Here is a 12758-nt window from a genome sequence, read left to right on the forward strand (position 1 = left end):
AGGACAGATTAATTATCTTGAAAAGCAAATTCATACATGTGTGTAAAAGTGCATGTGTAAATGTACCCATGTGTGTGGGAATGTGTCTTTATGCATGATCAAGCAACTAACCATATATATATATATTTTATAGAACTAAGTAAGTATGGCCAAATTAATTATCTTGAAATACAAATTTGTGCTTATGTGAATGAGTGCATGTGTAAATCAACATATGTGTGTGGGAATGTGTCTATAAACATAAGAATGCAAGCAATTTTGTGTGTGTGTGTGTGTGTGAGAGAGAGAGAGAGAGAGAGAGAGAGAGAGAGAGAGAGAGAGAGAAGAGAAAGAGAGAGAATGCAAGCAATTTTGTGTGTGTGTGTGAGAGAGAGAGAGAGAGAGTGACAGAGAATTTCTATGTGGGAGAGAGTGACAGAGAATTTCTATGTGAGAGAGAGTATGTTTACATTAGTGCATGTACGAGTGTATGTGTGTGTGTGTGTGTGTGTGAGAGAGAGAGAGAGAGAGAGAGAGAGAGAGAGAGAGAGATTACATGTAAGATGAATTTATTTAAGAGTGAGCTCACCACACCACGTAGCCCCATCCATTAAAATTTAATGAAATAAAGTGATTTGTGTACATGTGTATATATAAATTTATTTATATTAAAAATACGCATATATATTTATGTATAGGTATGTGTGTCTAAATATATTAAAACATAATATTACATATAATATTTATTTTTATGTGTGTGTGTGAGGGGGGAAAGAGAGAGAGGGAGAGAGGGTGTGTGTATGTGTATCATGGGAGAGTGTGTGTGTGAGGAAGAGAGGGAGTGTGTGTGTGTGTGAGAGAGAGTGTGTGTATGTGTACCATGGGAGAGTGTGGGTAAGAAAGAGAGGGAGAGTGTGTGTATGTGTACCATGGGAGAGTGTGTATGTGTGTGTGTGTGTGTGTGTGTGTGTGAGAGAGAGAGAGAGAGAGAGAGAGAGAGAGAGAGAGAGAATTTCTATGTGTGAGAGAGTGTGTGCTTGCATTATTGTATGTGGGGGTGTGTACGTGTGTGTGTGTGTGAGAGAGAGAGAGAGAGAGTAAAAGTAGATTTTAATAAAATATAAATATATATGTATGTGTGTGTATTTTTATTTACATTTATAAATAGACATATATATGTTATATAAATATAACATATATATGTCACATTTATATAACACATATAAAGCCAAGTGTTGGGGTAGGGGAAAGAGAGAAGGGGGTGTGATGAGGGAGGGGAGAGAGAGAGAGAGGGGGGGAGGGGAAGGGGAGAGAGAGAGAGAGAGAGAGAGAGAGAGAGAGAGAGAGGAGTGTAGTGTTTAAATAAATAATACAATACAAAGATATACAATAAATAAGTATAAAATATATATAATAACAATATGTAAACATGTAATAAGTAAGGATATTAAATAAATAAATAAATAAAATTTATACAAATATATTATAATATAATGTTACACACACACACACACACATATATAACATTTATATACTTATGTACTATATATATAGTACATAAGTATAAATAAGAAAACTAAAGACATGTATATAGTAAAAACTTGTATACGCAGATACATATGTATATACGTATACGTATAAACTTAATGCCGCAGCAACAAGGGGTCACCTACTTGTGCCCTGCTAGTTCCATTTGGGAATGGAAATATTCGCACGCATTGATGTGCCATGCTAATTGAAGTGTAACAAGTGGTTTATGCACTTGATGTACTATGCTAATTGAAGTGTAACAAGTGGTAGTACACGCCATGCGAGAAGAATTTTCTAAGGAAATCAAATAATGTCAAGACATGTGCATAGGTTCAATTTGATTCAAGTCTATAGTTTACACATTTGTACACACATACGTATGTGTACACATAGTGACACATATGTATAAAAGAGGGTTGTGTCTGTGCACCCAATAATGTGTAGATGGTGATGTTTACTCTATCTCATATTTTATTTTATGCTCAATCTTGTCAATTTGATTCAAGTCTTTAGTTTACACATTTATACACACATACGTACGCGTATACATAGTGACACATACGTATGAGAGAGGGTTGTGTCTGTGCACGTGATAGAGACGTAGAGAGAATGCATGTGAAACACACACACGTATATGTGTCTATGTGAGAGAATCACACACACACACACACACACACACACATGCACACACGAATACATGCATACGCATGCGTGCATACAAATATAGACAAGCATATACAAATACACGCATACACAAACACACACTCACACATGTTTGCATACGCATACACATGCATAGATGCATACACACGCACGCAGTCGCACACTTGTATATGCAGACACATATGTATGTGCATATACTTATAAGCAAAAACTTCATGCTAGAGCAACAAGCAAGGGTCACCTACTTGTGCCCTTCCAAACCAAAGGCTAGTTCCATTTATTCGCATGCATTTTTTAAACCTTTTTTTCAACTTTTTTTTGGGGGGTAATGCTAGATTTTTATTTGTACCAAGCAGTGTCCTTTTTATTTATATTTTTATTTGAGACTTTACCTTGGTTGAGGGTGTGTGTCATATAATAACAACCTAAGCCGAAATCTCGATTGCAACCCTAAATGTTGGGCGAACTGCTATCGCCTCTGTCAGATGAGGATGACGATGGCGGCCACGCTTTTCAGGGCAAAGGCCTCCCCAATCGCAGCATGGGGTTCTCTCTGCAAATTAGGGTTTCTGTCGTTTCTCTGCTGCGAGTGCATCTTCAGCTCCGATGTATTCTCGTGCCCTCCCTCCTCTTGTTTGTGATGTCAAGTTTTTCTCCAGATCGGTTTCCAAACTCTCTGTTTTCTCTTTTTTGAATACAAGTCACTTGTAGCTGTGCCAAAGTGGGTTCAAGCAGTGCATGAGACTACAATATGACTCCTGACAGGCTTTTGGGAGCAGCTCAAGTTGATCGCTTGCCACAGAGTAAGTTTTCTTGTCCCTTTTTTTGTACGTACGTACATACACACACACACACGTATACGTACATGCAGACATACATATACAGATACGCATACATATATACATACACATGTATACATACATACATACAGATGTATACATTCATACATACATACCTATCCTCATACACACATATATTCTCACATACAATACATGCATGCATGCATACATACATATATAATTTCCTATTTTAATGGGAGCTTAATAAAAAAAGAAAGGTTTAGTGACCATTAGTGACCATGTCAACTGAGATGATTTTAGGTGCAACCTACCTATAACGGTGTATTTTTTGGGAATTTGGAGCCTAAATTCTTATATTGTTTTTTTATTTGGATAAAACAAAATTTCCAATTGGAGAGGGAATATTAAACCGCCATGTAATGTATAGTACTAGTAAAAGTAACAACATTGTACCTGCGAGAGAGAGAGAGAGAGAGAGAGAGAGAGAGAGAGAGAGAGAGACCTACAATATTGTCTCTCCCCCTCTCCCTCTCATGCAAGAGAGAGAGAGAGATTTTAATAAACTAAGTTACAATATCGTCTTTTGAAAAATATCAAGTCATGGATTGAACTTCAAAAAAGAAAAAAAGAAACTAGTGTACAACAATATAAGTAGTCATGTGGATGATACAATAAAAGTAGAGTCATGTGGATGATACAAGGTATCAATATGAGAGTACTATATAAGTAGTCATGTGGATGATACAAGGTACTAGTTTGTGTAATAAGAAGATCCAATGACTCCATCCTCTGGTAGAACAGAGTGTAGGACAGTGAGCATGTCTCTCGAGCTCTCGCTGTGGTGTCCCCAAGTCATTTGTAATTCTAGAGGACCCAACCAGGATAACAAAAAGTGGGTGAGCCTTTTTATTTCTTTCCTCACAATCATGTACAATAATAGTGCTAATTAACACATTTGGCTTTCCAAACATCTAGGTAGGCTAAGAGTAGACATTGTATAATGCTTATAGCTCTAATACATCCTATATATAAATGCCAATAACGAATATTAGCATGTGTATCAGTGGGATCTTTTGTTAGCATTAAGTTATGCAAGCAGATGGAAGTTCAAAGAATTTTTTTTAAAATGTGGCAATGGATAGAAAGAAGCCAACATTGCGGAGCCAACATTGCAATTTACTGTTTTCTCTTGGCTGTTGTGAAAATGTGTGGGGAATTTTGTCTATGCATGTTATAAGTGGCATCTTTTTTTGTTGTGTTATTTCTTTTGAAAAGAAATACAAGCTTTGAGTGTTAAGTGGTTTGCAAGCAACATTGTTTTTAAATGTATGTACTTTGAAGCCTTGCATCCTCTTGGATGACTTGGGAATAGAATGTCAAGGCTTCTATTCATCTATCTATGCATGCTATAAGTGGGACCTTTTTAGTGGTGCTATTTCTTTTGAAAAGAAATACAAGCTAGAAGCTTTCTTAATTGTTTTGAAAGTGGCATTGTTTTTAAATCTATGTTCTTTGGAGCCTTGCATCCTCTTGGATGACAGTGTATGAATCTCAAGGCTACTATTCTTTTGTATCCTAATACTTAGTTCAAATATAGATATTGAGTAGTCATGGCAGTGGGCGCTTTTTTTGTTGGGAGAAGCTTGTAGTTTTTTCGACTTTAATTTGCTAATCATTTTTTAAAGCAGCAAGGTGAGCATATAGCCTGATACCAGAGTCGATGATATGTGTTACTTGAGTTAAAATTATAGTATAGATTTTGCATTTGTTATTATTTGAATTTCCTTAATGCCTTTGTGCATCTGGCCTTAGAAATCTACTTGCCTGTCAAACTCCCTAATTGAGTCTAATGTGGAGTGAGTTGGAAACTTGCGTGACAGACATGGCATTATCTATCCCATGAATATTCCAAAGTACAATTTGTTTTCTTGCAAGGAATGCGTTGAGGATCAATGACACCATGAGGGAGCTCAAATTTGTGCCTTGATTTTCTTGAGAATATTGAAACTTGTGCCACCACACATTCAGAACATAGAAATCGTTTGGATCTCAAAATGAAGAGGGGGACCACTGTAAATTATGGCAAGTAAATCAATCACTTGTCACAAAGAAGTGTCTCAGACTATTGTAGGCTTATTTTTTCTCCCTTGCACTTTACAATAACAGGTCATTGCTGCCTAAAGACACTTGTGTGATTGTACAAGAGTTTTCTTTTAGTGAAAAATTGAAAGATCTGTGATTTGAAGGTCTTTTTATTTTCTTGTATGTCTTGATTATAATATCTATTTTCAATTGGTCACAAATGAATGATCTGGAATGTTGTCCTCTTTGCAACACCCAGGATGTTGAGTGGAGGGATTTTTTTAGGAGGTGGTGATATCGTGGTGGTGCGGGGCCGTGGCGGTGGTGCGGGGGTAGAATCTTGCCCATGTTCCCTCAGTACCTTTGTACCCTTTTGAAGGCATGTATTTGATATAATAAGTCTTTGTGATTTGCAGATATCACGTGCTCAAGATTGTTGGACAAGACTAGTCCCAAGGTTAATCTGCATGAATAGATCTATAGAAGATCCAATTGGATGTTCGTTTGTCAGGTTTGCCTTGGCCCTTCAAACTCGTCTCAAAGGGATGAAAATTGCCTCTTGGAAAATTGATAGAAAGTGTTCAAATAATCTCAATTAAATATATGAAGGAAAAGATCTTACTCTAGAAGATTAAGAACATTGAGATCTCCCTTGACATGGACTTAATCTAGGCTTCTAGGCTATCATGCATGAGACTGAGTGGAGCTGGTTTGCTTTAGCAAGGTGTGTCATGATTTTAGCCTTGGCACAGTAGATAAAAGCTTTGGTAGGAGAAACAAGCCCTTTGGAGGACACTGCTAATCAACATGCTACATGGTCCCATTAATCTATTTTCTCAGCTGTCGCAGCTAGAAAGACGAACGGAGTAAAAATTTGCAGATGGGATAGTTAAAGAGTACATAGGGGTTAAAAAAATGGGCCTTCAAATGTAGTTGCTATACCTCCTTTTTTCATGTAGGTGAATTTTAAGTTGGTGAAAGAAATGGAAAATGAATAGACATCCACATAGTTGAATAAATAGAGATCTCGTGGATTTTGGCATGGCTTAATTGCAAGCTAGAAGTTGCATTCAAGGTAGGGGATATCAACACCAGTATTGCAAAAATGTACGTTTGTAGAATGTCTCTAGTTTTAATGTCTTGTATATGGGAGTGGGGGATGAGTTGTGGTCACGATCTGCTCTCTCCACGTTTTGAAAGGGATGGCTCTCCCTTCATCTCTTGGAGAAGTCGATCACATTTCGTTCATCGTTTTGGCTCGTCCAACCCTTCACACGATCGCTGTGGAGTTAGTCGACTTTGCTTGGCAGGCCTCTTGCAGCACGACTTCGTTGTAGAGGTAGCCAAGCCAACTGTGCATGGCAGCTCTCTTGCTCAACGACTATTTTATAGTTTATTGAGATCAAGACTGTGCCCATAACCTTGTGGAGGACTCTTAAAGACAAGTTGCAGATTTTCGAGAGCTTGTGGAAGTCCTTTGAAAACACTATGGCCAAATCCATTGGCCTTGGACTTTGTAAAGAGTGTCGAAATTGTCCAAGTGGTCCGATAGGTGGATTGCAAATATTATGGTTTGTTGGGCACGCGCAAGCTTTGTATTTACAAATATTCCTTGGTTACTTGAAGGGGTGGGGGGGTTTGTGGTTAATTGAGGCAACTTTGATCTAGAGTGTGGTGGTGTTGATGTTGGTGTTGGTCGTGGTAATTTAGCATTGTGCTTAAATGTTTATTCAATCAAGTTTTTAATTAATTACTTTGAGATCTATCCTAATTACTTTGGTATCAAAGCTTAAGTCACTTAATCTGTCGTATCCCTAAGCTAAGGTTAACCTAACCTAAAGGTCTTAACCTTGGTTAGCCTCGAGACGTAACACCATGAGATGCAAGGTGAAAAAAATGTGATACTCGTAATGAAATATGTAGGTGACATGCATGGATAATAATGGGTAGAAGGTATGCCCTTGTGTGTGCTAGTTTGAGTGGAAGGTCTTACTAACTCAATTCTTTTCTTCAACTCTCTTTGATGCTTTCTTTGACGTTTTCTTGACATTCCTTTTCAAAATCATTAGATTGTTGATGCTTTACAATTGGCTTTGTTTCTATAGTCGTAATGGAGCTAGGTGGCCTTTGTGGCTTGGAGATTTAGTGTTAGAGAGCATTGGGAATAGAAGCAATGTTGATTAATGGACTACCATGAGTATATAACATGCATGTTCCTACTAAAAGGTGAATTTGGGCATGTTCTTGGATTCATCTAGGTATATATAGAGAAAAGAGCAGAGACGTCGAAGCAATCCATGTATAGCTATATAGAAGAAAGAGTCGAGATTAAGTGAGTACTAAAGAGAGTACACATATAAATGTAGGAATTGAGGATTGAGGTGGGAGGTGAGATGAGAGAGGTATGTCGAGGTGCAGAGGTTTGTAGAGGAGACAGAGAGGTGTAGAAGCGAGGGCTTGTGGTGGATAACGAGAGCGGTACATAATTATCGAAGGAAGAAAAGGATATGTCGAGATGCAAAAGGTGTAATGAGGTTTACTATTTTGTATGAAATGTGTGAATAAGTGGAGGGTGATTGTGTGAATAAGTGGAGGGTGATAAAGGTGCATGGAAGGTGTAGTTGAGAGCAAACAAGTGTAGATGATGTGTAAAGGTTTTCAAAAGGTGTGAAAATGTGTATAGGCATGCAAGGAAGGCAAGAAGAGGTGCAAAGGTGAGGCGAAGAAAGGAAAGAGATCTCTATTATAAAGTTATTGCAATTATAAACAAAAAGTGGTGAACTTAAATGTAAAGGAGTGAAGAAGACAAGCACTACTGTATACGGGTGAACTTAACTGTAAAGGAGTGAAAAGGATGAGCACTAGTGTATATGATTATTGAAGGTGGAAAAAGGATGTTAAATGGTGTAGTGATGTGTGTAAGAGGTGTGAAGAGATATGCAACATTGTAGAGGAGTGTAATTGGTGTAGAGATGTAGAGGTTCATAACGTGTGAAAAGATGTATAGAAGGTGGTGTAGAGGTGTGAACAGAGACTCCTTCTCAGGCCTATACACATTTTCTACTCATGTGAGGCAAAACATTTTAGAGGGATATGTAAGATTTTTAGAGGTGTATAGAAGATTTTTGGAGGTGTATAGGTGTGAGGAGGCATGCAATGATGGTAAGGGACACAAAAGGCGTGGAAAGATTTATAGAAGATGTGTGTAGGTCTGCAAAGATATGTAAACAATGTGGGGAAGGGGGGACTAAAAATAAGCAAAGTGGCTCATTGTGAAGGCAATTTGCTTAAGGGGGTCAATGGGGAGGCATAGTGAAGGTGGCTTGCTTTAAGGGCTCAAGGGGGAGGCCAAGGGTCGAGTGATGTGAGAAAAAGAAAGAAAGATATATTAATATCTAGAGGGTCTTTGAGACCAAAAAGGAGTGAAAAAGACGAGCACTAGTGTATATGGTTATAGAAGGTGAAAAAGGGTATGAAAAGATGATGTGATGTGTATAAAAGGTGTGTAGAGGTTTGCATGTTAGCTTTGAAAATAACCCGTCTTAGCTTTATTGTTACTTTTACCTTATGTTATTAGGGGTAGCTTAGGAATAAGATCTTAATAGGCATTTTGGAAGATGTTAGCTTAGGAAATAACCTACCTTAGTTTTATTATTACTTTTACCTTAGCTTAGGGGTAGCTTAGGAATAAGATGTTGGATCAGAGATAATGTTGTGTTTCTTGATCCAGATGGTTATTTATGCACTAAGCATTGATGTATAAGTAGAGAGATATATGCAAAAGAAGTAATACATAGAGCTAGTTATGTATCTTTGTTTCACAATTCTATTTGAGGACTATAATGTTATGTAATGTGATGATCATTTGAATGCTCATTAATATCGCAATTATGTTTGATGTTAAATATGTAAATGCTGTGTTGGTTTATCCGCCAACACTTTTGGCGATCTCATTGCGATTGATTCCTTGTACATGCTTTGGTTTATGATTTGAGTGTTATGTAGATTTTGCATAGATTTGGCATGTACGGATTATATGTCCTTGCCCATGAAGTTAAGAATTGTTCATTATTTTGTAGGACATCCTTCAGTCCATCTTTGTTGTTACTCAGATTAAGATGGGGTTCGTCGTCTTTTCGTCTTACATGTTAATGCGTTATCCTTATGTGAAGAGGTTTCACCTATTCTGTATATCTTTGTTTTGTTAACTTGTTCGTGGCGTCTCATTGTGATCGAGTTAAAGTGATTACATTTCGTGGGTTTTCCTCTCTAGGTTTGTTAAAACGAGTCCATTTTTTGCATTTATTTCTTTTGTGTGGCTATTCGATAGTTTTCCTCGTCCATGCTCAATCAGATGTGCAAGACTTGCTTCCTCTAGAAGTAGTGTGTCAATGACTCTTATTAGGCTGTTGTCCCTTTTTTGTTGGATTATTCATTTATGATGAATTGGATTGTTGTTATGATACGTCATCACCATATAGCACTAGATAGTCTATCGGAGGATGTATCCGCGGATGAGGAATATGTGGTTGTTGAAGAGGAGGATGAGTCCGAAGACGTTGAGGTTATGGAAGATACAATCAATGAGCATTCGGTGGGATAGTCGGCATAGGTGTAACTATTTGGTCCTCCTAGCTCTTTTCACATTATTGAATTCATACCCGGACACATCGACAAGTTGGACACATGGGAATACGGTTCCTAAAGTCGGCACTGGAAAAAGCACTAGTCTTGGTCAAAAAGCAAGAAAAAGCAAAAAGTCAAATTATGTTGACCAAAAGCTGAAGGCACCACTGGAAAGAGGACATCGAACTGGACCAAAAAGCTAAAAGTAACTTTTTCAAAAAGTAACTCTAAGGCCAAAAAGCAAGGCTCTGAAGTTGTAAAAGCACAAATCAAGAATTTGGCTATTATTAATAATATTTAATAAAAAGCAAAAGCAAGAAGATAAAACAAAAGCAAAGCAAAAGCATTGCTTTTGGCAAAAAGCAAGGCTCTCCTCAAGTATAAAAAGGCTTGAACTTCTCTTGTAGCACCATGAGGATGATCATTGAAGGGTGGTAGCCAACATCACAGCTTGAAGATCCTCATCTTCATCATCATTATCAAGATTATCGAAGTGTATGATTGTTAACACTATCATTACCTTCTGTTGTCGTACTCATGTATACCTGCGCCACCTATCTATGCTTCACCAGTACAACCAGCGCCTGCCCCCCAGCACTTGGTTGTCTCCTGAAGCGCCTGTCTGCGCTGTCTCTACTGCCTGCGTTTCAGTGGGTTGCCACTTTCAGTCAGCACTAACCAGCCGGCTAGCTAAAGCGCTAGCATCGCCTCCAACACCTGGCGAACACCATCGTCATACCTATTGCTTGGTCATCATCATTGCTGTCGCCAATCCTATTGCTGCTTGTACAGAGCGCTGCAACTTGAACCATTGTGCACTGTACTCTTGCCGTATTTCTGCAGTTAACATTGCCTTTAGCCAAGACCTAGAGCCAGCGCTATTTGCAGCCATCTCTTCTGCTTGACTTGGGCCACCTCTACCTACTGCCTAGCCTGCGCAGCCAGCCTCAGCAGCACAGCTAAACAGTAGCATAGCCAGCCATCCGGTAGCATTGCTCGCTAGCATTGACCAGCACTCAAGTTGTTGGAGTCGTCGCTCGTTGGCATTAATCTTTTCGCCTATCACCTGGCTGATGATGGCACCTTAAGAACTACCACTCTCTCCTGCGATTTGGACTGATGATGGCACCTTAAGAACTACCACTCTCTCCTTCGATTTGGACATTAAGTCTACATATTAACACAAAAAGCTTGGACATGGAATATAGAGCTTAGACATGGAGCTTGGACATGAACATGGAGTTTGGACATAGAGCTTGGACATGGAACATAGAGCATGGATCTGGACTTGGACTTGGATCTAGACTTGGATTTGAATTCATTGGACTTTGATTCATTGGATTTGGATATTGGATCTGGTACTAGTCTCGTGGGAGATACTTGTGGGTCATCTCTGTGGTGTGCGCGACATGAGAGATCTTGTGCCTCGACATCGACATCGAGTTGGATATCCTACATCGGCATATCTGTTTGTTTTGTATTCATTGATTGTATTGATCCTGGCCAGCGTGTTCGTGGATTGTTCTTGAATAAATTTCTGAAGGGAGGCAGGGCTTGTTCCTCGTTTAGTGTGGTGTATTGTGCAAGATCCTCATTCCCTTATCTTTCTCCCCCCTCTATATCTCTATCTCTTGGACACGTGGTTGAGTTTGTCACGGCACGCCTCGCTAGGCTTACAACAGGGATGATTACAACCTAGTTTGACACATAGGTGTCTATCTCAAGCGCGGCTTGAAATTTGTTGATTTTCGAACTCTTGCTTGTCAGTGTTAGCCTTGGAAGACCCTAGTGTGAACAACCCTACACATGGATACTTTTTACCTTGTGCTAGCAAGGGTTTTTTCTCATGTGAACACTCGTGTGTTAGGCTATAGTTCTCTTGTACTCCACACATTTGTGATAATTAACATTGAGTACGTTTCAGCTTCACAGCTTCGTCTCCCTTTACTCTTTGAGCTCTTGTACGACTGTGTATGTGCGTGTGTGTGCAGAGCATCTTCTTTCTCATCCAACATTGGTATCAAAGCAGTGTTATCAGCATGGTGTTTTTCAGAGCTTGGTTTTCGAGCTTGGCTGTGAAGCCAACAGCTCCTCAGCATTAGTCTTTGTAGAGGTGAAGCAAGTGTACATTGCTAGTCTTCTTTAGTCTCATTGCTGTACATCCTTTTATCTTCGCTGTCCCACAACTTTTGGGTAAGTTCTCGTACTTTCCACATAGTTCTAGGGTTTTCACTTTCTATTGTACATTGGTCAGCTTCTCTTTTTGTTGCCTGTTGCCGTACACTCTGCGCAACCCCGCACACAAGCACTACAGCTTTTAGAAGATTTTGACATCGGATTATAATATTCATTGTTTTTCTGCTATTGTTGCTGCTATTGTTTGAGTCTGTTGATTCTTCTTGGTCAGCCATTCAACTGCATCCATTTGATTGGCATGGTCAATAAATTAGTATTCAACGTTTGGCTTTCAGCTCTCGGCATCGAACTTTTGCGTCCATTAATTGCGTTAGTCGGCTTTGCCTAGTCAGCCGTTCACAGCGTTTGGCTTTTTGCATTCAGCCATTTTGCTTCAGGCATTCCGCATTAAAGCATTAGACTTCAGTATTCCGCATTAAGTCAATGGTCGGCACTCGGCATTTCGCATTTAGCTCGTCGACGTGGGGTATTCTGCAATAAAGCATTCGAAGTCAACTTTTAGGCCTTGACTTAGTATTTGACTGTGGCTTTCGCATTAGTAGTTCAATCTTGCAGGCTTCAATATTTCGCATTCAGCAGTTGTTTAGGTTTACTTCTTTGGTCGGCTTTACTTCGTTGGCTTGGTTTATCCATTCAACAGTCGGTTTGTGTTCGATATTTCGACTTCGAACGAATTCAACATTCCGCTACAACCTTTGGCATTTGACGTTTGGGTTTCAGCTTCTGACAGTCGATTCCGTCTGTCGATCTCGATTTCGTCTGTCGATTTTTGTCTGTCAACCGATTCAAATTTTTTCTCGCCAATTGATTTAGCATCCATCTGTGAGTTGGTTCCGCGTCTATTCGGCAGCTGAGCCTTACCTGACGATTCTGCCTTCAGCT

At 39.1% G+C, this 12758-nt stretch overlaps 1 long non-coding RNA gene across 6 annotated transcripts; it reads left to right on the plus strand.

Moving 5' to 3' along the window:
- Nucleotides 1–2612: 2612 nt before the first annotated feature.
- LOC147622768 (uncharacterized) lies at nucleotides 2613–11849 on the plus strand. 6 transcript variants are annotated; one of them, XR_015269501.1, is made up of 4 exons: nucleotides 2613–2780; nucleotides 2874–2975; nucleotides 5314–5386; nucleotides 5471–6721. It is a non-coding gene; the product is annotated as an uncharacterized LOC147622768 (long non-coding RNA). The 6 variants fall into 6 exon arrangements; XR_015269499.1 differs by lacking the exons at nucleotides 5314–5386; nucleotides 5471–6721 and adding an exon at nucleotides 11672–11849; XR_015269500.1 differs by having other exon boundaries at nucleotides 5314–6721.
- The last annotated feature ends 909 nt before the right edge of the window (nucleotides 11850–12758 follow it).

The sequence above is a fragment of the Cibotium barometz genome, chromosome 28 (assembly GCF_041138505.1).
Source record: "Cibotium barometz isolate CiBa-2024 chromosome 28, ASM4113850v1, whole genome shotgun sequence".
Taxonomy (NCBI): Eukaryota; Viridiplantae; Streptophyta; class Polypodiopsida; order Cyatheales; family Cibotiaceae; genus Cibotium; species Cibotium barometz.